General features: G+C 41.5%; 1 long non-coding RNA gene across 1 annotated transcript in view; it reads right to left on the reverse strand.

Annotated features, from left to right (window-relative positions):
- Nucleotides 1-23,541, reverse strand: part of LOC126251809 (uncharacterized) — a 781,546-nt gene extending 758,005 nt beyond the window's left edge. Inside the window, exon 1 of the long non-coding RNA XR_007545788.1 lies at nt 22,967-23,541. This is a non-coding gene — a long non-coding RNA (uncharacterized LOC126251809). The remainder of the gene's footprint in view (nt 1-22,966) is intronic.
- Nucleotides 23,542-25,630: the final 2,089 nt, after the last annotated feature.

Raw genomic sequence — 25,630 nt, forward strand, 5'->3', positions numbered from 1 at the left:
TTCAAACCTCTCTACTACCATTTTTTTTTTTTTCGCAACATTATGAACTGTCCGTCCGGTCACTGAAGTGTTTGTTCGCTTTCTGTAATCTTGGTAGTTTTCATCCATGTTGTTAATGTCGCAATTGAACTCTTGGCAGTTGTCACACTATACACTGGTTACAGAATATGAGTCATGTGCTAAGAACACGTTACCATCGCAAATTAATAGCATGAATAGTAAGAACAGGCGAGATACCATATAAACGGGTGTGAACTATGTTACAAAAAAGGATTTCAAGAGGCAAGACTTCCAAATCGGGACGCAACTTCGGAATAGATAAAAACATGTTTTGACAGAGCACAGAGAAACTCTGTGATTGTGAAACTGTTGCGTTCATTTGTTGTAGCAAGGAGGCATATGTTCAAAAACGGTTCAAATGGCTCTGAGCACTATGGGATTCAACATCTGAGGTCATCAGTCCCCTAGAACTCAGAACTACTTAAACCTAACTAACCTAAGGAAATCACACACATCCACGCCCGAGGCAGGATTCGAACCTGCGACCGTAGCGGTCGCACGGTTCCAAACTGAAGCGCCTAGAACCTCTCGGCCACAACGGCCAGCAAGGTATATGTCACTCACTAGTACAAATTAGGTGCGTCGATCAGAGATTCCTATGATATGACACACGTGCTGTCACTAATGCTGTGTATGAGAAAGTGAACAGTAGGGTATATATATATATATATATATATATATATATATATATATATATATATATATATATATACTAACAACAATGGAATATGGATCAAGAAACTTACAGAGGAACTGTACAAACATACGGAGACAATCACAGAAAATATTAGAAAACGCAGACTACAATTCTATGGACACCTATACAGAATGCCATCACACAGGCTGACCAAACAGATCTTTGACTGGGTAACCACTAGAAACAACAAATGGGTGGCAGAGGTAGAAAACGACCTGAACCAACTCAACATAACAGCAGACACAATAAACGACAGAATAAAATTCAGAAACATCATTAAGAAAAGTAAACTACATGAGATACACTGTGACAAAGAACAGGCATAAAACGGACCGAAGAACGCAAGCAAGATCACAGCCAGAAGATGAAAGAAATATGGGCAACCAAAAAGGCAATCAAGATGAAGCCAAAGACACAAAGCCGACAAAAAGCATGGACAGAGGACCGGAAACAGAAACACAGCGAGCGAATGAGGGAAGTTTGGGCAGCAAGGAAGGCAGCAAAAGGAACTGGCCATGTAGTTTAGTCCAAATGCGCTCTTTAAGGGCAAAACACCAATAATATATGGCACGCATGAGGTTTGAACATGGTTCCCCCGCTTGACTTCTGTGTCGAATTTTTGACGGGCTGTCCACTAAGCCCTCTTACAACAAACTCTGAGGGGTGTGCTGTGGGGAGTTTCACTTATGAGTTTTGAGCAATAATATTGTCCGTCTGAGTTCGCGTTTATGATTTGAGCAACACATCGAAAGAAACTGCTAAGCTTTAAAAATATTGATGCTCGCTCAACATATGAGAGTATTTTGATAAGTCTGGTAAATTTCCATGAAAGAATGGAACATTTTTGTTGCGCCTTCATGGTTGGTAAGCTTGAATAGTCCAAGGATCATATAAAGAATTTCAATAATGTACAGAGTACAGTTCATTGTTGACAGTCGTCTGAACTGGTCAGTGTTTCGACTGCGACAGTAAGTGGCGAAAACCGAGTTTCGTGCTGTTATGGAACATTTTTATTAGAAGAGTTGGACCGTCGCACAAATCTAAACAGAATTGGGTGAGGTTCACGCGGACTCTGCGCCATAACTTTTAATAAGCATGCAGAAGGGACGGTACAAACAGAATTTGCAAGTCCTTCATTACGCTAATAAAGACTTATTGTGGTGTCACCGCCGGACACCACACTTGCTAGGTGGTAGCCTTTAAATCGGCCGCGGTCCGTTAGTATACGTCGGACCCGCGTGTCGACACTATCAGTGATTGCAGACCGAGCGCCGCCACACGGCAGGTCTAGAGAGACTTCCCAGCACTCGCCCCAGTTGTACAACCGACTTCGCTAGCGATGGTTCACTGACAAAATACGCTCTCATTTGCCGAGACGATAGTTAGCATAGCCTTCAGCTACGTCATTTGCTACGACCTAGCAAGGCGCCATTATCAGTTACTATTGATCTTGTGAATCATGTACCGTCAGACCGACGTTCACCATTAATGGATTAAAGTTAAGTATTCCACCAGCTACGTCCGTTTTTCTAAATTCTAATTTCCTTGTCCTGTTCCAGACCTCACGCCAGCCTGCGTGAGCTAAAACGCGTGCCTTTCGGGCTTCCTCTAGAAAAACGGTGTTGGCTCTCCTGCCAACCACAACACTTATTATTAAATATTTTGGAGGAGATGGAGATATATGCCCATTATAGAGATGAACCGTCAGTGCTTCCCAATGAACTGTTGGATTTTCGTGAAAAACATTTTTATGATCTCTCTGACGAAATTCTATGAACACGTATGTACCTTTAGTTCAGAAAATCATAGGACCCAGTTCTATCCATGGCAGAAATGTACCTTAGAACAGTACATAAATACGAGGGCAGTTCAATAAGTAATGCAACACTTTTTTTTCTGAAACAGGGGTTGTTTTATTCAGCATTGAAATACACCAGGTTATTCCCCAATCTTTTAGCTACACAACACTGTTTTTCAACGTAATCTCCATTCAATGCTACGGCCTTACGCCACCTTGAAATGAGGGCCTGTATGCCTGCACGGTACCATTCCACTGGTCGATGTCGGAGCCAACGTCGTACTGCATCAATAACTTCTTCATCATCCGCGTAGTGCGTCCCACGGATTGCGTCCTTCATTGGGCCAAACATATGGAAATCCGACGGTGCGAGATCGGGGCTGCAGGGTGCATGAGGAAGAACAGTCCACTGAAGTTTTGTGAGCTCTCGGGTACGAAGACTTGTGTGAGGTCTTGCGTTGTCATGAAGAAGGAGAAGTTCGTTCTGATTTTTGTGCCTACGAAAACGCTGAAGTCGTTTCTTCAATTTCTGAAGAGTAGCACAATACACTTCAGAGTTGATCGTTTGACCATGGGGAAGGACATCGAACAGAATAACCCCTTCAGCGTCCCAGAAGACTGTAACCATGACTTTACCGGCTGAGGGTGTGGCTTTAAACTTTTTCTTGGTAGGGGAGTGGGTGTGGCGCCACTCCATTGATTGCCGTTTTGTTTCAGGTTCGAAGTGATGAATCCATGTTTCATCGCCTGTAACAATCTTTGACAAGAAATTGTCACCCTCAGCCACATGACGAGCAAGCAGTTCCGCACAGATGGTTCTCCTTTGCTCTTTATGGTGTTCGGTTAGACAACGAGGGACCCAGCGGGAACAAACCTTTGAATATCCCAACTGGTGAACAATTGTGACAGCAGTACCAACAGAGATGTCAAGTTGAGCACTGAGTTGTTTGATGGTGATCCGTCGATCATCTCGAACGAGTGTGTTCGCACGCTCCGCCATTGCAGGAGTCACAGCTGTGCACGGCCGGCCCGCACGCGGGAGATCAGACAGTCTTGCTTGACCTTGCGGCGATGATGACACACGCTTTGCCCAACGACTCACCGTGCTTTTGTCCACTGCCAGATCACCGTAGACATTCTGCAAGCGCCTATGAATATCTGAGATGCCCTGGTTTTCCGCCAAAAGAAACTCGATCACTGCCCGTTGTTTGCAACGCACATCCGTTACAGACGCCATTTTAATAGCTCCGTACAGCACTGCCACCTGTCGGAAGTCAATAAAACTATACGAGACGAAGCGGGAATGTTTGAAAATATTCCAAAAGAAATTTCCGGTTTTTTCAACCAAAATTGGCCGGGGAAAAAAATGTGTTGCATTACTTATTGAACTGCCCTCGTATTTATATCACAATCTTAAACTTCCAACTTGAAATATTACGAAATATAACTCCATTTTTAATAAATCAGTTTTATGACATTAAAAAAATGTATGTAATATCATATCACTCTGCAGCTGATCATTCCATTATTACATATATCTCCAGTGCCAAATAATGTTAATATAAGATCTGAACCTAGCATAGGTGTATACTTGCAGTCAAGTCACAACTCACATATCGTATCGATATGATGCCACAATGCCAAAGACCTTCTTAACATCGTTGACTTTGAAACCATTGTGGTAGTACCACCCTAGACCATAGAGGCCACACCGAGTACACATCGTCTGCACAGTTATTTTTAAAGCTTTTAATTGATATTTAATACAATATTTAAGTAGTTCCATGGTTCTAAAGAGATATTTTATACATAACTATTTTTATTGTGTTATTGTACTTTTTTTACGTTTTGACGATTATGTGAACCCGTTTTACGCTGATTGGTTGACGTGAGGTAGACGGAGAAGAGGTAAGCGGAGCATCTTCGTATTTAAGCGTATGCCCGTCACTTGCTGGCACCTGTTGTCATCACAGCAGCTGAAAGAGTGCTCCACGTACCATCTTCGAAGGTTGCCATGGGTATAACAGGTCTTATTGTATTTTATCCTTGTAAGTATTTTGTCATATTTTATTGTCAATGTAGTAAGGTTTCTATTTACTTTCTAAATTAAATTACAGGTCTGATGATGGTCATGTGATATTTTCGAAACCGGTCACCTATGTTCTTGAAGCATACGTGGTGTAATCAAGACTGAATGTTTGAAAGAAAATTTTTTAAAATACAGTGGGACTGGTGTGTTTTGCGACTACAATTTCTTAGTAAAGCTTAGTAAAGATACCGTGTGTTTAACTGTGAGTGTTTAATTTAACTAAAATTGCTTTAAAAGTAAATACAGTGCAATTCTTTACTCAGAATCCTTGCACTTGATACTATTAATTGGCAGCATTTTGATATGGAGTTACATCTCTTTAGTGTACGAAAAAGAAGCCGAAGACGGATAGTGAGAGTAGACATTTTAAAGAGCAATGGGAACAACAATATTTCGTGATTGGTTCAAGTAATAACGCAATGTTTATCATGATTTTCAATGCAACAACATCGGTTCTCAAAGATGATGATCATGACGATGATGATGATGATGATGATTCGTTGGTGGGGCACTCGACTGCGCGGTTATCAGCGCCCGTACGAATTCCCAATCTTTACTCAGTTCAATCTCGCCATTTTCATGAATGATGATGAAATGATGAGGACAACACAACCACCCATTCCCCGGGGGGAGAAAACTCCCAACCCGGTCGGGAATCGGACTCGGGACCCCGTGATCTGGTTCTCAAAGAATACAATGTAAAACCTCGGTATGAGACTAAACATTCCCACAGTTATTCCAGATTTACCGGAAGCCAACGGCTAGAAATACATGCGACTTTGAAAGGCGGTTTGAAATCTCAGCAAATGTTGTTTAAGAAAGTAAATGCTAAACAGCAAGCAGCAACTCGTGCTTGTTTTCGCGTGACTGCAGCAGTTGAAGAAATGTTTCCAGAAAAAGTGATGTTATTTCAAAATACCCGTTTATCAGCAAGTACTGTGGCTCAAAGACTAAGTGATATTGCTGAAAAGATTTTAATTCAATTGTCTGAGAATACTCTACACTTTGATTGGTTCTCTTTTGGCTCTGGATGAGTCAACAGATGTTTCAGATACTGCATGGGTGTTAATTTTCATTCGAAGCATAAAGAAAAAATAATGAAGTGCTTCTTGACGCTCATAACATTCAGGCACATCCACGGGAGGAGAAGTTTGTTGAGGAGTAGCATATGGTGTTCAGAAAAACAATCTTCAGTGGAACACCGATGAAGGCAAAAACGTGTGGAAAAAATAAAGATGTCGTTGCTCTCGTGTCAAAAGTGGTGGAAAATGACAGTGGATCAAAACCATTAATCCTACACTGTATCATTCATCAATAGCCTTTTTGCGGAAAATGCTCGAATATGCCATAAGGTTTACAGCCACTCATGTCAGTTTTAATTGTATAAGATCAGATGCTCTCAGTCATTGTCAGTTCCGCGAATTTACTGAAGAGATTGAAGAAAGTGATTCATCATATTATACAGCAGCACGCTGGCTTAGATGTGGAAAAACTACTGACACGATTTTTTGAGCTCCGGACAATAACAGTGAACTTCGTGAATGAAACGAATCGTCCTCTGGCTGAGTTACAAAACAATGAACAGTTATGGAGTTATCATTTTATTTATACAGATTTAGCTAAACATATGTACGACCTTAATTTAAAATTACAAGGAGAAAACCAGTTACAGCCTGACTGGTACACTCATATTAACCCTTTCAACAAAAAATTCTTTTGTTTCAGTCCCAATTGAACACAAAAATCTTATACGCATTTTAATATACTACTGTCCATTAAAACTGCTACACCACGAAGATGACGTGCTACAGACGCGAAATTTAACCGACAGTGTTTGGCGACATCGCGGTGAACGCACATTGAAAGCGTGCATTCGTCATCGCCATACTGGCGTATCACCCGGCGTGATTGTATGAGGTGCCATTGGTTACACGTCTCGGTCACCTCTTGGTCGCATTGGCGGCACTTTGAACAATGGACGCCATTTTCAGATGTGTTACTACCCTTCATTCGATCCCTACGAAAACCTACATTTCAGGAGGATAATGCACGACCGCATGTTGCAGGTCCTGTACGGGCCTTTCTGGATACAGAAAATGTTAGACCGCTGCCCTGGCCAGCACATTCTCCAGATCTCTCACCAATTGAAAACGTCTGGTCAATTGTGGCCGAGCAACTGGCTCGTAACAATAAGCCAGTCACTACTCTTCATGAACTGTGGTATCGTGTTGAAGCTGCATGGGAACCTGTACCTGTACACGCCATGCAAGCTCTGTTTGACTCAATGCCCAGGCGTATCAAGGCCGTTATTACGGCCAGAGGTGGTTGTTCTGGGTACTGATTTCTCGGGATCTATGCACCCAAATTGCGTGAAAATGTAATCACATGTCAGTTCTAGTATAATATAATTGTCCAATAAATACCCGTTTATCATGTACATTCCTTCTTGGTGTAGCAATTTTAATGGCCAGTAGTGTAAATGCCAAACATTTCGTCAGCAATCATCAACTCCATTTCCGGTTGATTTCGCTACTGAAATATTGAGTGGTTTGAAAATAACTGTTGGGTCTCGGTTTTGAAATTTTGATGCAACTGCAAACGATATCAAGATTTTTCAAAATCGTTTTAACGCCGAGGTAGAAACTGCTGTTCGAGAACTTCAAATAGAAACGGTTGAGATGAAGTGTAGCGATTTTTATAACGATTCCACTCACACAGTTTGATCAGTTGCCTTAAGTTTGCTCGTGACTGTTTTCCACTTTCGGCACTACTTATCACGAAAAAAAAATCCCAAAATGAAATACACAAAAAGTACGTACAGATTTAAATTAACTGATGATCTTTGAAGTAGCTGCCGATAAACTAGATCCATAACTGTAAACAATTGTAAAGAGGAAGTTATAGCTACACTATTCTCATTAATCATTATTACAACGCTTAGTTACATTGCATGAATTGGCTACGTAAATTTTCAGAAAATCTCATATAATTAACTACAGTGTAAATGTTCAATTACATTATACATGTCAGTTAATGTGTATCTCAACTGATCATAAAGGAAAAACAACTTATTATTGTTTGTATTTTGTATAATGCATTTGGACTGTACATTTTATAATGTGTAGTGTTACTTCGCTTAATGAGCACGATTCGTTCCTGAATCTTATTCGTAGTTAACACTCGTTGAGTGAAACGCTTTTTTCCGTGGGAAACTGTGCGGGTCATTGCCATTCCGAAAAAAATGGGTACTGAAACATATCTATAATACAGTGCTGTAATTTTTTATATATAGGACAGTGCATCCTATGTTAGAAGCAAGTTGTCTAAAGGTGCTTGTTTATGCCTGTGCTCAGAATTTGTCGAAAAAGAGACACAACGTTATCTTTAACTAAAATCGTTGCGTGGCTAGCAACTGCATTATGGGCGTCTTTAACGACGGCAAACCACAGTTGGATTCACAAACAGGCACTGCAGGGGAAGGGGTTACCATACGTTAGCGGAGGACAATTTTTGCAACATCGTTGCAGGGAATTTGCAACATCGTCGCGGAAGTCGAAGCAGAGCTTCCAGTTGCCAGCGCGAGATGCCCTGCGATCTGTACAGCTGACTGAATATAGCAGTGACAGAGATTCTCCTTCACAGAGCGTTGTTTACAGGAGAATGCGTGACTGTGTTTATAGTGGCCAACGAGACCGGTCCAGGCCAGAACGTGGTTACTGAAATGGATATTAAAGACCGAAAAAAATGATACTAAACAGACACATGAAGTGAAACATCGTTCGTTAAGCGCGTCAGTATCATACATTTCCTTCCACCCGTTGTGCGTATCGCGCTTTGTGGGAGGTTCTCGATGAGCAAATTCGACTGTAATTTAAAAAAAAAAGAAAGAAAAAAGGGAAAGGAAAAAAATACTGCGGGCGGATACCACGCATGTCTGAGCCGTTACTGCGGGGCCGGTGTTGATCCGTAGGCCGTAATTTGGAGACCCTAGTAATCTGTCTTAGTCTTTTCAGGTCTGGAGATCTCTTCCAGCATTGTGGAAATCTGACGAGTATTGTGAACAGTTCACCAATTCGTGAAACATTCCTCGTTCATCATTAAAAAATTCATCTGGCTCTGCTGCAAGTTCTTGTAGAATATTAGTATGGTCGTGTGTAGAATGTCTTCCAAGCCGCGTTTCTTTTCGTAACACGTATCAAATGCAGTTGCAGTACGTGCAAGATGTACAACATCGAGTGCCGACTCTTCACTACGAAGGCATCCCGGGCATAAATATTGCGCAATAACATTGTGCCGTTCTTGGCCTTGCAGTTTCGCGCTATATGTTGATACAATATTATTGCGCTACACATACTGAACGCGTGAGGGCACCTCACGCATTCCTACAATTCTCCCCCCCCCCCCCCCCCCCTTCAAAATTATACGTTCGTACATACCACACATCTACTTAACTTCCTCAGTCGTTATGCTAGATCTAAATTTTATTCATTTCTAACTTATGGAATAAACTAAACTCTCTGTGCCTGACCGTATACAACATAGACTTTATACCATGCGCTTTCTGTGCGTCATTTGTTTTTATTTTTGCACGTCCGCAATAGCTGCCAGCATGCACCTGAAGAAAGCTGTTTGTCGCCGTGTCAGTATGCATTCGATAAATAATTGTAATTTCTGTTTGTTTTTAGTAATTTTAAACTAGAAAATGTGTAGAAAATGGTGTAATATGCTAAAGTACCCTACACTCTCGTATAAGTGATTTTTATTTCATTACACCAAAACAGCGACTTTTTTTCCATGTAGCACTGGGTCTACATTGGGCAACGAACTATATTTTCACATTTGAGTGATATCGTTTTCATAATTTTCAGGTGTTTTTAGAGTATTGCATATATTTCAGTTATTGTCATAATACGACTCTGAAGATGTCCAAAATTCTTTTTGAATCAACTTTAGTATTACACTCTTATTTCGTTCCTGAACAATTTATTGACCACCAAGATAATTTCGTTCATAAACTATAAGCTCAGGACTAAGGCGTACATAAAGTCTGCGAGTCACCTTATCCTGGGTTACAAATTCAATAACTACTTTGTTTTGTTTGACAGTGTTCTACTTTAAACCACTGAACACCCCTCCCTCTCTCTCTCTATCTAGAGAGAGAGAGAGAGAGAGATCTGATATTTCATTAACTAGATAATCTTGATAATTGACGGGTACGACGTTTTATCATTCTTTCCTTGCAACGGCGTGTCGTAGGGTATGAAGGGCTCTCTGGCAATTAAGTTCCTGTGACCGCCTATGCAGCATTCTGGCAGTCATGCCAACAGAAGGCGCTGATTGCTTACCACTGTCTGTTCTTAATCTTTTGGCTTATTTCCCTGTTTTTTTATCATTTTTATATTATTCTGTGAGCTCCGAAAGCTTGTTATTATGTATGCCATATTTTTATCTAAAATTCGCCACAAGAGCGTATTAGAAATACCACCAATTAACCATTTTCTTTTTAACATTTTAACTTCGGTCGTGTTTTTAATTTATTACGTTTTATTACTGTAAGCCCACTACAGATTCTACTGATTGTATTCTTTTTATTTCATATCGTACAATTTATGATTGAAGTATATGTTATGCCTACAAAGGGACATCTAACCTTCTAACGACACAAACATTTTTGTGGCAACTGTACAGCAGTTTGTTATGAACAGTAGCGCTGTTATATATCTGCGAAGTGATTTTGTGTCTATCTTTTGACAATGCCACTATGGTTCCATTATAGTAGGACATGTTTTCAAAACAGGTATGCCTCGTAATATTTAAACCGCAAAATTTTCACCCCTATGCCAGTAATATTTTTCATTATAGCCTATTTTATTGTTTTAAGCTGTAGACAATCCACTAGTTGTATTTTTATTTTTCCCATATTTTGCTGCAGATATGAAGATGGCTATTGCTGTCCGAAACCAGTAGTCTGAGAACCTAACAAGTTTGTGATCATAGATGAAAACATCTCCAATCTAGTTTCTTTCTATATAGTTAGTCATCGTTTGTCATCTGGTTACGGTATCATTTATAACCATAGTAATAACTGAAGCATTATGTACTACAATTAACTACAGATGAGTAACGAGCACCACATCTTATATTAATGAATTTAACAAAAAGCAGCAAAGCTCCCGTAACTGAAAAACATTTTATAAATCACATGGTATAAGACTTTTCGTAAAGATAAAGCTGTCCTGTCGATCAACAACTTCGGGGATCTTAGCATGACATCACCTTCAAACCATATAAGACGTCATTTTTGACATATAGTTTTAAGTGATAACAAGTATTCCTTATTCCGTATTTGAAATCCGCTGCCGCATTTTTTTTCCTTTATTTCCCGACGGCAACTGTTTGTTGAAATTTTACCTATTTTGTGTTAGTAACTACGTTAACTGTTATCAACTACAATTTACACACTACTTGAACAGCAAGAACAAGAAGACAGACCAAAACAAAATTTGCTCGACCTCTGTCGATATTTCGATATTGGCGATAACTGTCACTGCCTTCACTACACTCGGTCGTTTAATCTTTGGTGTTAGAATGTATGTAGAGAAGACTTCAGTATACCTATTGTCTCAAACATAAGTTGTCTTCTCTCTCTCCTTACATACATGTTCCAGGCGTTTATTAGCACACGCCACACCAACGAAAAATTCAATGCGTACTATGGTACATAATTTTTGAGTTGCCACAAATGCCCAATGATGAGGATTATGTCTCGAAACAAGTTGTATACGTACAGTTTAAATTTAGTGTCAATAAGGTGTATCAGTTTTAAGTACCCATTTGTTTCGTCTATTTAACTTCGAACACAAAATGAGAGTTACAGTTACTTTCAAAATTAATGACCAATCATAAACCTGTTAAACATAAACAACAGCAACGCTTGCTTGCGCAACCAAAATGGTAAAGCACACAGAAATTTCCACGAAATTACTGTGGCATATTTGTATTCAGTCCACACTTAAATGTACATCCGCAATGGATATACATGACAAATACGAGAGGGCAACATACCGGGATGACGTATTTAATGATGTATCACTTCATTTAAATATAAACGAAAGTCAAAATATTGCAGTTATAGTCCAGTGCTGTTTTACAAATATCGGTCTTTCATCGTTCATTAACTGAGCAGAGACATTTCTTTCTGTTACTTTGACATCGTAAAGACGTGCCATGATCACAAGTAGGCCTACGCTGGAGCCCTGAAAATAAAGCTCCTGATCCAACGTACAGCGACAGTAGGTGAAAATCAAGACAATCGACAGAATTTGTCATTTATGTGACGTAACTGATTACAGATTCCAAGCCAAAGTCTCGACGAAAATGCATGACAGAACATATTTATGTAATTTATGCCATGATGGCTTGTTCAAACACCGTGACTGTAATTTGTTTTCACGGATGGAAGAATTTGAAGCAACTAGTCGGTATTCACTGTAATTTCCTCCGTCAGTTTTAGAAAACGTGTAATTCTTGAGTAGTGCACTGCACTTAGTAGTTCGACCCGTTAAGCTGTCGACTGCGGCTTTCTCGTGGCTTCTCCGTCTTTCTTGTTCGGTTTGCAATTAAAATTTATAGCAGGCTGCATCCCGCGTGTTCACGGGGTTGTTGCACGTGCAAGGGGAGCGAAGACGGGCGCTCTCTTCTCGCTAGCCACTCTGTAATTGACTTGGATCGTCTTCGAGTCAGCACCTACTTACAAGATTTACGACACATCCGCTGCTTATAGGTACGTTTTTCGTCTTCCTCAGGTTAGTTTTACATGATGCTGTATTAGTACTACTGTAGTACATGAAACCAGCAATGAGTTGTGGTGGGAAAAGAAAACAAATGCGTACAATTTATTTAAATACAAAACAGTGAAATGGCTTAACATTATTGTACTACAATGTGGCTGATAATCAAAAATAATCTAAAACATTGAGAAGTGATTCTATGAGGAGACCTTTCAACGGAGTAGAAGTTGCCCGATAAAAAGGTCTTTATTTGAGCCCTGAACTTCACCACACTATCAACCTCTTGATATGTTGTGTTAGGTTGCTGAAAACATACGTACACATGTATCTGACTCCTTTCCGTACCAAAGTTTAGTTCCTAAATTCTACATCTACATCTGCATTTACACTCCGCAAGCCACCCAACGGTGTGTGGCGGAGGGCACTTTACGTGCTACTGTCATTACCTCTCTTTCCTGTTCCAATCGCGTATGGTTCGCGGGAAGAACGACTGCCGGAAAGCCTCCGTGCGCGCTCGAATCTCTCTAATTTTACATTCGTGATCTCGGGAGGTATAAAAAGGGGGAAGCAATATATTCGATACCTCATACAGAAACGCAACCTCTCGAAACCTGGACAGCAAGCTACTCCGCAATGCAGAGCGCCTCTCTTGCAGAGTCTGCCACTTGAGTTTGCTAAACATCTCCGTAACGCTATCACGTTTACCAAATAACCCTGTGACGAAACGCGCCGCTCTTCATTGGATCTTTTCTATCTCCTCCGTCAACCCGACCTGGTACGGATCCCACACCGATGAGCAATACTCAAGTATAGGTCGAACGAGTGTTTTGTAAGCCACCTCCTTTGTTGATGGACTACATTTTCTAAGGACTCTCCCAATGAATCTCAACCTAGTACCCGCCTTACCGACAATTAATTTTGTATGTTCATTCCACTTCAAATCGTTCTGCATGCATACTCCCAGATATTTTACAGAAGTAACTGCTACCAGTGTTTGTCCCGCTATCATATAATCATCCAAAAAAGAATCCTTTCTATGTATTCGCGATACATTACATTTGTCTCCGTATTGTACCTCAGTGTATTTTTGTGGACGTTACTGAAGGTTATTCACGCTTTTCAATTTTTTTAAAGGAGATACACAAGTAGGCCTATTACTGATGACAACTGCATTAATATACAGAAGTACTGGAAACAACTGTGAATCTGGCGAGCGTTTTAATGAGGTACCTGTAGAATAACGCCAGATATACTTTGTATAAGACGCTTCTGTATTCTAAAAATATTATTCTTATAACTTCAATTTGGATAAAAACATACTCTGTAGCACATATTAGTGAATGGAGAATATGCAGCAAAAACCAGTTTCCTCAGTTTTGTACCACCTATAGCAGTAATTATGCAGAGTGAAAATACATCTGAACTACGGATCTTCATTAACTGTACGGTGTGGGTTTTCCCGTTAAAGTTGTCATCTACTTGTATTTCCAACGACTTAACGCTTACTTGGTGCTTCATCTCAGAATTCAGCCTGAAGTACTTGTAAATTCGTCTCTCACTTGTGAATCCCTGGACAATTTTCCTCATACATCGCTGAGTCTGCTTTACAGCATCTTTGGCCGGCTACCGAAATCTGCATATGTATCTGCACTGGTATTTTCCGTTAGCTGTCTCTTCTACAATTCCAGCGCACTCTTACATCTTTTCCTCCTCTTTGGAGGGCTCCACGCCTATAACCTGCTGTATTCATATGAACAGCTGTTCCGCCCTGTCCACTTTACCAATGTACAATCCGTTTCAACCATTTGCTTGATGCCTTCATTCTTCAGTCTGTCCACTTCTGTGATTTTAAAACACATCTCCCTATACATAATTTGCACTGCGCATAGTCTTCGTTTCTTTTTCCAATATCGGCGTAGTAATTGACGGAAAGCCATCGAGTAAAACAGAAGTGATTTCAGGCGTTCCCCAAGGTAGTGTTATAGGCCCTTTGCTGTTCCTTACCTATAGAAACGATTTGGGAGACAATCTGAACAGCCGTCTTCGGTTGTTTGCAGGTGACGCTGTCGTTTATCGACTAATAAAGTCATCAGAAGAAAGTAACAGACCTACTAAGGAGACTGCCTACACTACGCTTGTCCGTCCTCTTTTACAATACTGCTGCGCGGTGTGGGATCCTTACCGGACAGGACTGACGGAGTACATCGAAAAAGTTCAAAGAAAGGCGGCACGTTTTGTACTATCGAGAAATATGGGAGAGAGTGTCACAGAAATGATATAGGATTTGGGCTGTACATCATTAAAAGAAAGGCATTTTTAGTTGAGACGAAATCTTCTCACGAAATTCCAATCACCAACTTTCTCCTCCAAATGCGAAAATATTTTGTTGACACCGATCACCACGATAAAATAGGGAAAATCAGAGCTCGTACGCAAAGATATAAGTGTTCATTCTTTCCACGCGCTATAAGAGTTTGGAATAATAGAGAATTGTGAAGGTGGTTCGATGAACCCTCTGCCAGGCACTTAATGTGATTTGCAGAGTATCCATGTAGATGTAGATTCTCGTCCACCCATTTCCTTCGTATGCCACTCTGCTTTTTTTTTTTTTTTTAACAAAACAGTTATATGGTAGCTCGCTTGCAATTACGGGGTATTATTATTCCATTACACTGGATGTAGATGGTGTCAGTTCGACACACGATTCCTTATGCGAGGTTATGCTCTTTGTAAATCCCTTCTCGTTTATTATACGTCAGTGAATCAAATTTAAAGGGGATTTTCTTTTGTAAATTTATTTAAGATTCAGAAAAATTCGTACATACGCACTTACACTGAGGTGAAAAAAGTCATGGAATGGCGATGTGCACAGATACAGATGGCGGTAGTCTCGCTCATACAGTACATAAAAGGGTAGTGCATTGGCGGAGCTATCATTTGTACTGAAGTGAGGCATGTGAATGAGGATTTTGACCGCATGACGGTAATTAAGAAACTCTGAACGCTGTATGGTAGATGCCGGCCGAAGTGGCCGTGCGGTTAAAGGCGCTGCAGTCTGGAACCGCAAGACCGCTACGGTCGCAGGTTCGAATCCTGCCTCGGGCATGGATGTTTGTGATGTCCTTAGGTTAGTTAGGTTTAACTAGTTCTAAGTTGTAGGGGACTAATGACCTCAGCAGTTGAGTCCCATAGTGCTCAGAGCCATTTGAACCATTTTTTTTTTGTATGGTAGATGGAGCTCGACGCACGGGACATTGCATTTCGGAAGTCGTTAGGGAATTCAGTATTCCGAGATCCACAATGTTAAGAGTAGGCTGAAAATACCAAATTTGAGGTATTTCCACTCAGCAGGGGCGACGGCCTTTACTTAACGACCAAGGCAAAGCGTTTGCATAGATTTGTTAGCGTTAACAGATGAGCAACAGTGCCTAACCGCAGGAATCAATGTGGGACGTACGCGATCGTATCCCGATTTCAGTTCGGTTCGAGTGAGGCGAAGACCCCACAAAACCTAGGGCCTAACATGTTAACAAGGCACTGTGCAAGGTGGTAGTGGCTCCATAATAGCTCCCCACAAAACCAAGGGCCTAACATGTTAACAAGGCACTGTGCAAGGTGGTAGTGGCTCCATAATGGCTCCCCACAAAACCTAGGGCCTAACATGTTAACAAGGCACTGTGCAAGGTGGTAGTGGCTCCATAATGGCTCCCCACAAAACCTAGGGCCTAACATGTTAACAAGGCACTGTGCAAGGTGGTAGTGGCTCCATAATGGCTCCCCACAAAACCTAGGGCCTAACATGTTAACAAGGCACTGTGCAAGGTGGTAGTGGCTCCATAATGGCTCCCCACAAAACCTAGGGCCTAACATGTTAACAAGGCACTGTGCAAGGTGGTAGTGGCTCCATAATGGCTCCCCACAAAACCTAGGGCCTAACATGTTAACAAGGCACTGTGCAAGGTGGTAGTGGCTCCATAATGGCTCCCCACAAAACCTAGGGCCTAATATGTTAACAAGGCACTGTGCAAGGTGGTAGTGGCTCCATAATGGCTCCCCACAAAAACTAGGGCCTAACATGTTAACAAGGCACTGTGCAAGGTGGTAGTGGCTCCATAATGGCTCCCCACAAAACCTAGGGCCTAACATGTTAACAAGGCACTGTGCAAGGTGGTAGTGGCTCCATAATGGCTCCCCACAAAACCTAGGGCCTAACATGTTAACAAGGCACTGTGCAAGGTGGTAGTGGCTCCATAATGGCTCCCCACAAAACCTAGGGCCTAACATGTTAACAAGGCACTGTGCAAGGTGGTAGTGGCTCCATAATGGCTCCCCACAAAACCTAGGGCCTAACATGTTAACAAGGCACTGTGCAAGGTGGTAGTGGCTCCATAATGGCTCCCCACAAAACCTAGGGCCTAACATGTTAACAAGGCACTGTGCAAGGTGGTAGTGGCTCCATAATGGCTCCCCACAAAACCTAGGGCCTAACATGTTAACAAGGCACTGTGCAAGGTGGTAGTGGCTCCATAATGGCTCCCCACAAAACCTAGGGCCTAATATGTTAACAAGGCACTGTGCAAGGTGGTAGTGGCTCCATAATGGCTCCCCACAAAACCTAGGGCCTAACATGTTAACAAGGCACTGTGCAAGGTGGTAGTGGCTCCATAATGGCTCCCCACAAAACCTAGGGCCTAACATGTTAACAAGGCACTGTGCAAGGTGGTAGTGGCTCCATAATGGCTCCCCACAAAACCTAGGGCCTAACATGTTAACAAGGCACTGTGCAAGGTGGTAGTGGCTCCATAATGGCTCCCCACAAAACCTAGGGCCTAACATGTTAACAAGGCACTGTGCAAGGTGGTAGTGGCTCCATAATGGCTCCCCACAAAACCTAGGGCCTAACATGTTAACAAGGCACTGTGCAAGGTGGTAGTGGCTCCATAATGGCTCCCCACAAAACCTAGGGCCTAACATGTTAACAAGGCACTGTGCAAGGTGGTAGTGGCTCCATAATGGCTCCCCACAAAACCTAGGGCCTAACATGTTAACAAGGCACTGTGCAAGGTGGTAGTGGCTCCATAATGGCTCCCCACAAAACCTAGGGCCTAATATGTTAACAAGGCACTGTGCAAGGTGGTAGTGGCTCCATAATGGCTCCCCACAAAACCTAGGGCCTAACATGTTAACAAGGCACTGTGCAAGGTGGTAGTGGCTCCATAATGGCTCCCCACAAAACCTAGGGCCTAACATGTTAACAAGGCACTGTGCAAGGTGGTAGTAGCTCCATAATGGCTCCCCACAAAACCTAGGGCCTAACATGTTAACAAGGCACTGTGCAAGGTGGTAGTGGCTCCATAATGGCTCCCCACAAAACCTAGGGCCTAACATGTTAACAAGGCACTGTGCAAGGTGGTAGTGGCTCCATAATGGCTCCCCACAAAACCTAGGGCCTAATATGTTAACAAGGCACTGTGCAAGGTGGTAGTGGCTCCATAATGGCTCCCCACAAAACCTAGGGCCTAACATGTTAACAAGGCACTGTGCAAGGTGGTAGTGGCTCCATAATGGTGCGGGCTGTGTTTACATGGAATGGAATGGTTAAAAAATGGTTCAAATGGCTCTCAGCACTATGGGACTCAACTGCAGTGGTCATCAGTCCCCTAGAACTTTGAACTACTTAAACCTAACTAACCTAAGGACATCACACACATCCATTCCCGAGGAAGGATTCGAACCTGCGACCGTAGCGGTCGCGCGGTTCCAGGCTGTAGCGTCTAGAACCGCTTGGCCACCCTGGCCGGCTACATGCATTGGACTGCGTCCTCTGGTTCAAATGAATCGATCATTGGCTGGAAATGATTATGTTCGGCTGCTTGAAGATCGTTTTCGGCCATTCATGCACTCCATGTTCCGAAACAACGATTGAAATTTTGTGGATGACAGTGCGCCTCGTCTCCGGGCCACAATTGTTCGCGCTTGGTTTGAAGAACGTTCTGTACAAATCGAGCGAATGATTTGGCCACCCACATCACCCGACATGAAACCTCTACCACAAGCTATTGATTTTTCTATTAGCTGTTTGTGACAGCATTTCCCAAATAATATTCTACCTGTTCAACACACACTCATTCTTTTAAGATTCGTCCACACAACCTACTCAGAGAGGACATGGCATTCACGTACAGTTTTTGCAAATCTTATTTCCTTTTTGAGGTATCCAACTTACATAGAAAGCTAATTTACATTCCTATGGGATTCATTCAGACAATCGTTAAGGACTTCACCTGGAGTATGTGTATTCGTCCAGGAACCAATGCTTTGTTTTAATCACATTTTGAAGTTTTTGGCTCACCTTTTGTACTCCATACAAAACAAAACTCTCACGAATTGGTTTAAACCATCGCGCGTTGCCATTTCCTGCCTGCTAGTTGCTAGAGTACTATCCAAACATTCCCTTAAGAAGCTGCCTGTGCGTTTTTGTTCTAAACCGCGTGTTACTTTATTTCACAAGTTACTTTCAGTTTTCACGCAAAACAACAGCCAGTAGCCAGCAACAGTTGTCACTTCTATTGATCGGGGCACGCTTTGCTGATATTTTCCTTCGGAGACTAGACACAGTTCAACCGCGTTTTCATACCGACCCTCAGAATTGGACTTCCAAACATTTTCTTACTTCAGTGCTCCCATCCATTAGTGTGCTCAATGAAGCGCAGAAGTTCCGTTTAGTTCTTCGTTTCAGCGGCTTTAGGTCCGACACTTTCAGTCAATGAAGATCTCACTTTATTCATTTACTTCGTTTTACCTTAAGTTCTCTCTTTCCCAAAGACAAAATAAACGAATAAATAAAAGTTCTCTCTTACAGCCACAGTTTCCAGGCATTGATAACGTCACTGTTCCATCAGTTTCACGGACTGTGGTGATTAAGTTTTGGCACATAATGTATATAGGTTGTCTTCCGATAGAAGTATATATATTTCGGTTTCCATAACTGTAAAATCAATATCGATACCAAGTATATATCGCAAATGTCGAATGGTGCTGTAGAAAATAAGAACCTTTCATTACTAATGAAAATTAAAATTTACTCTGTATTTATGTTGTACATACACGTAACACAACTGCAGAAGTAAAAATTACACACCATGTACAGACTATAAAAACACATGATATTTCGCCAATAAATACGAGTTATATTAAACAAGAATGGAAGTGTTATTCGAGTACCGATTTTTTTCCTCATGACTTGCCTTGTATTCAAAATTACTGCTTTTGTCGTGTGATTAAGTGCTACTGTCTTAAAGAAAAACTTGTAATTTGCCTTGGAATAATGGGTGGTATGAGTAGTATATGATTTGTCGAGGTCTACGTTTTCTTCGCTACTGGTATACTTTGGCGGTACTTTTTACGATTGTATTTGATACTACAGTTCGTTCAAGAAAATATCGCACAATTCTCAAATTTTTCATTACATTCTAACTTCTCTATAGTACAGTCTTTCTTCAATATTATAATTAAGTTTGATTATCTACACGACATACGCAGTAAATAAATTTATAACTACATTTTCTACGAGCTTAGGCACCAACAATTTTATAATCAATAATTTTATATACAACTATTGCGGCGACAAGAATATTATGTGACATACCGCTGCGAGAGCTATTATTAAAATTATATTTAATTTAAATTTAAAAAGTCCGACCACATTCTGAATGAAGATGACTGATGTGAATTACGCCAAGCTACAAAATTAAAGTACATCACAATTCAGTCTTCTCATCTCTTCATTTTAGTATCTCATGTTGTCTTAAATTTAACTTCTGGGACGGATTCAAGTGCTATACATCTTTTATCGATCAAAGAAATCTCGTTTCTGATTCTTGAACGTCACTTGCCTTGTAAATACATGAGTATTTTTCAAAATGAGTATTTTACAAAATGTGAAAGTAGTTTTTTTTCGTATCTGGCTTTATTTTTATATAAAAAAACACTGTAACATTAAGCTTACTTAGTGGATCATGTGTAAGGTACAGAGAAGTCTTTAGAGAAGATACCGGTAGCTTCTCAAAACAGAAGCTGCCGCAATTAACAGTAATAATTGAAAATCTAGTCCCTCACGCAACACACATTATTGTTGCATAGTTGATTAAGACATGTTAGTGTACCGAAACACCTAATGTAAGGGATTACGTCATTCTTCTTTTATCTGATGTATCATAGTACTTTCTCGCGTCTACTCTGTGCTAAAACAATATAAAATTGTGTTTTCTCTCAATTATAGATTTATTATTCTATAGACGTATCTAAACGTCAGCGTGAAATTCATTACCGCATTTTTTTGGTCCATCCAAATGCCAATAAAAAATGTAAAAACAATACAATAAAACTGAGCACAATGCTCTATTTTTAGAAATGTTGTCGATTAAACACTAGCACGGCATGGCGTATTATGGAGTTGGTTCAAAATACAGACCTTCGGTTGATAAGGCTACATAATAGTTAGTACCTTACGCACCAATGTCTTTTTGGCAAGACATATAACTTTGCGAGGAAACAACTTGCTTGTAACACCCTATTAGAATAATGTTCAATCCATTTCTATTGGGAAGAATTTGTTTTAGAAATAAGCAATAGTAATATATTACGTCTAGAAATTATGGATTATTCGGTAGGGTTTAAACAAGTTTAAGCCTTGTTAATATTTTGAGTTTCTACCAGGTCGTAAGATTGTAATATTTTAGTTCAAATTGTAAATAAAATGGGAAGACATAACAGCTTGTTGTAAATAACAGAGGTTTCAATGGTTTCACCGCTGCATTAAGAGGAATTTCTCACACCCCGTTGATATAGCAGACACAAACGACTGTTTCATCAGAGATTCAAAATGAAATGCACTGTTCAATTTAATCGTTGAAACATTGCTGGGGGTGAGACATAAGCTTTTTCTTTTGACATAACCATCTAACTTTGGAGCAAATCGGTAGTAACCGTTTTCTTTCAACATACTGATAATTTAAGTTTTTTCATGACCTTCGTTCGAAATTTGCAGTAAACAGATATTCTATACATTGCACACAAACTGTCGATATTTACGTAGCACACAAAAAATATGCTACAGGACACCGTATCATTGTTTATGTGCAACATAAGAAATTCGTGCATAATCTACAATTAAATAAATACATATTTCACATAGTAGGCGCAGTTCTATTTATGATTAATGTTTGTGAAAATTGCGCCAATATGTCATAGTATTTACCAACATATACTTCATGAAACAGCTGCTGTAACATATTTTGATGTGAGCTCTTTGTCTAGCAATGTTACAATTTCGCACTACGTTAATCATTTGGTGTTAAAATGATTTCTGGATTATTACTGTGCACATGTGAGTTTATTTCGGAAAAGAAGTCACATGTGTTTACGTACAGAAACGAAATCGCGTAAGTGAGTACAATTAAAATTAAATTCCAGAACCTCGAAGTGATACGGATGATGAAGAAATGGCGAGTGTATGCAAATGCAGTCACGTAAGTGAAAAAGTTAATAAATTGACGCCCGAAAAGCAATACGGATCGATTAATTATTTTTATTCGAAGTTTAACAATTGAAGCCTTCGCCCCTCCGTTGAAACATACCGTGTCTACATGTACTGCTAGTGGGACAACTTCTTCGTTGAGCCTTTTGCAACATACCAGAGTTTATCCACTGAGAATGAACGTTCTAGCTCTTTCCTTCATTTTTCACGGAATTTGCAAGAGAGAAAGATGGTATCTGACAAAAAGTAACATAGTAATCAATAACGAGGCGGTACAAAGGAAACAAAATGACAGCTCTTACAATTTTGAGGAAGTAATCTTTTGCCCGAAATGGTAGAGGGTCAAATCCGAAAGCGGCATTTTCATTTCATACCACCGCAACAGGAAGCTTTTATATAATCATAGAAATTCCTTAGAAAAATTTTTTAACTTTTAAATTCCGGCTGTACTTGGAACTTGTCTGCTATTTAATTAGAAGTTTTCTAAAAATTCTCACAGCACACACACACAAGCTGCGCACGTATAGGGGAGCCACTTTCCACGAAACTTTACATCCACTTGGTACCAGCGCGGAAAGCGGTGACCCACATTCGTTTGTGAGCTCATCGTTTCATTCTGCCACCAGTTTGACACAGAGCAAGGATGATGTGGCTACAGCCAATCGCAGGCCGGCATCTGCCGGGTAGTAACAGGGAGTCTGGCGCAGCGCTTGATAAAGCCGAGACGGAGGGAGAAAAAAAAAAAAGTTCCTCTCCTCTCTGCCACACTCTCTTTGCTTCTCTCTCTCTGCGTCTCTCATTACCGTAACGTTCTGCCGTCAAGCACCGCGCCTCGCCTCCCAACTTTTAATGAAAGAACTTCTCGGCGCTCGCACTCGACAAGAACCCGCAGCTGTTTTATCTCTTTATCTTATCTCTCGCCCTGGTATTCTGTAGTCTCCTCGTATCATTGCTGCTGCTCTCTACGATTAAACAATAGAAACACGACACTGACCTTCTGTTTCGTAGGGCCGTGGACCGGAGACGTCAGTCCAATCCTGTGTTCGGCTGCTGCCGCAGTGTTTTCACTTTCACGACGGTTCACACTTCACGCCTTCTATTCTACTTCAGAAATATTACACACTGAGCACACGACACACACGGACATCCGCTCCTCGCTGTCTCCCCGTCGTCGGCGGCGACACAGAACAAAGGAGCCGAGTGGTTTTGTCGGCACTGCGCCGCGCTGTCACAGGCCACCCGGCGGCCGTAGTACTACGCGTAGTAGCAGGAGGAGAGGTAATAGTATTTCTCGGCCTCGCCGCTGCGCGCGCCCCCACCACTCTTGGCTCGCACACAAACACGCACTGTGACGTCACTCACGCACTTTCCACTCCTCCGCCGCCGCCGCGCGCAGCCTCGATCTCTGGGGCCTGTGCGACCGCAGGGTGACGTGGCGAGATGCCTTCCTGCTTCGACTTTCCCGCGAAACGGCCGCACCAACGCGCGAAACGCACTGTGTCGCTACCCTCCTCCTCCACTGCAACCGCGTTCGCAACGCCTGCCACCGACTCCTAGACTCTCTCTCGTCAGCTGTTCGCCGCTGACTGGTGGACTCGCCTCGGCCTGCACCGTGTGGCAGTCGAGCGGCAGCGGTGGCGCCTCGCGCGGCCTCCCGGAGAACTACGCTCGCTGCCCGGCGACGAGAGCCTGCCTTGCATTCCGCAGCAGCGATGCGCTGCCAACAACTGCGACAAAAAATCACCGCCCTCTCCCTCTCACACCACCCCCGTCTCACTTTCTGTCTCTCTCCCTCTTTCTCTCTCTCTCTCTCTCTTTCTTACCCCCTCCAACTCTGTCCTCCCAAGCAGCTCGTTCCAACTCTTTCCCACACGGCGGAGCCGGTTGACGGATACTTCAGGCGTGCTGTCTTTTTTTTCACTTTTTCTCCTCCGCCTCTGCCACGCCAGCCAGCTCCTTTTTGTTCTTTGTTTCCGATTCGCTTTGCTACTGAAAAATGTGGACAGAGATATGGGGAACGGGTGGGGCAGGGGGGTGGGGCAGGGGGGAGGGAGAGAGAGACGGAGTGCTTTATTGACTGGACGCAGCAGCTTTTTTTAGTCAGGAATGTACCCAAACAACCGGCGGCGAGCGACCACCGTAAAGCGCTCCGCCGGTTGGCATTCTAACGCGCGGCACGGAAACTCGTTCCGGAGACCATTATCCTCCCGCTTTAATGTCTCCATGCATCGATGTCTACAAGCAATTACTGTGAACGCCCGTCTACGGAGAAACTGAAAACGACAGTGGCGCTACGGGCGAATGCTTCTGAGTTTATGGCGGAGCGAGAAGATGAAAATAGTCAACTGCTTAATTTTTCTACATTTCGATGATGATGGGCTGCCGGTTCTGCAGCTTAGCAGTTTCGCTTATGTAGAAAGTTGTGTGTTTACAACAAGTTGTCAACCACAGATTCTCATCGCAGCTGCAGAAAGAAGCAAAGAATGTGAGTTCCCAGTGATGGGAAAAATGGAATATAAATAATCGATTCAGTCGATTGTTGGAAAACAATCGACTTCTTCGGTTGTTGTTTTACGTAATGGCTGAACAATTAATTCATTCTTTTGTGTGAAAAGAGTCTTTTTATGCAAGAGAATGAAAAATAGATTACATCACTCGTATTTTTACGAAATGGTCGGACTGTTATTCAATCATTTCTTTGGAGTGAAACCAGTCTATGGGGAAACCGAACGAAAACATTTTATTCAGTCCGTTGTAGCTTTGCATATTAACTAAATTACTCATTCTTCTTTTTTAAAGTGAAACCAGTCCGTAATTTTCCTGTCTGTTGGACAATGTATTCGTTCTTTCAGTAAATAGCACACTTTAGTGTTTCTGTCGGCTGAGCAATCCACTCATTCCTCGTCAAACCAGTCTTTTTAACAATTTTAAACTTATTAGTATATAGCTGTGGATTAAGTTCATTTAGATGCAATTAACTCGAAATTAATTAAGCTTATGTATCGTTGGCTGCACGAAGTTAAGCATGAAAGTTCCGATAGGGTATGGTGGCCAAATCATTTTTGGAGCAAACAGGAGAAACCTCATAATGAACACAGGGTTTTTTTTTTTAAATTTGTAATACTAATGTTAACCAAGTGATAGCCTATTAACTATTAGTAAAAAGTGTAAAAACAAATTTACTCTGATTTATTTCTGCAGTTTTCTTTAATAAATGACATTTAATATACACAACAAGAAACAAATTTAGTATGGTGTTTCAGAATATTATAGTCATGAAATTTTTAATGAAATAAAATTAACAGAGACTTTCAGTATTACTGTGCGCTTGTGAATGGGGTTGGTTCTTCTTTCCGATTGTTCGACCTTTGATGTCTTCACTAGTTTGAGGATTTACAAAATTATTTTGTAGAGTTTTCCTACAACCCGGTGCACTAAAATCCGTTAATGTGTTCCTCTGACATGAACTGATCAACCATGTCAGAACGCACACCATGAATGATACTGAAAAACAGTTCCATACACTGCTTCGTAATCACATCGACCTTTCATGATAAAATTCCACTGAATTTTGCAGACACGTTTGGGCATTGTATTTTGCAGTACAATGGCAACAACACGACTAATACGAGAACCCACTGGTCCCCTTGTCTGACGT

The sequence above is a fragment of the Schistocerca nitens genome, chromosome 4, assembly GCF_023898315.1.
Source record: "Schistocerca nitens isolate TAMUIC-IGC-003100 chromosome 4, iqSchNite1.1, whole genome shotgun sequence".
In the NCBI taxonomy this organism is placed as follows: domain Eukaryota; kingdom Metazoa; phylum Arthropoda; class Insecta; order Orthoptera; family Acrididae; genus Schistocerca; species Schistocerca nitens.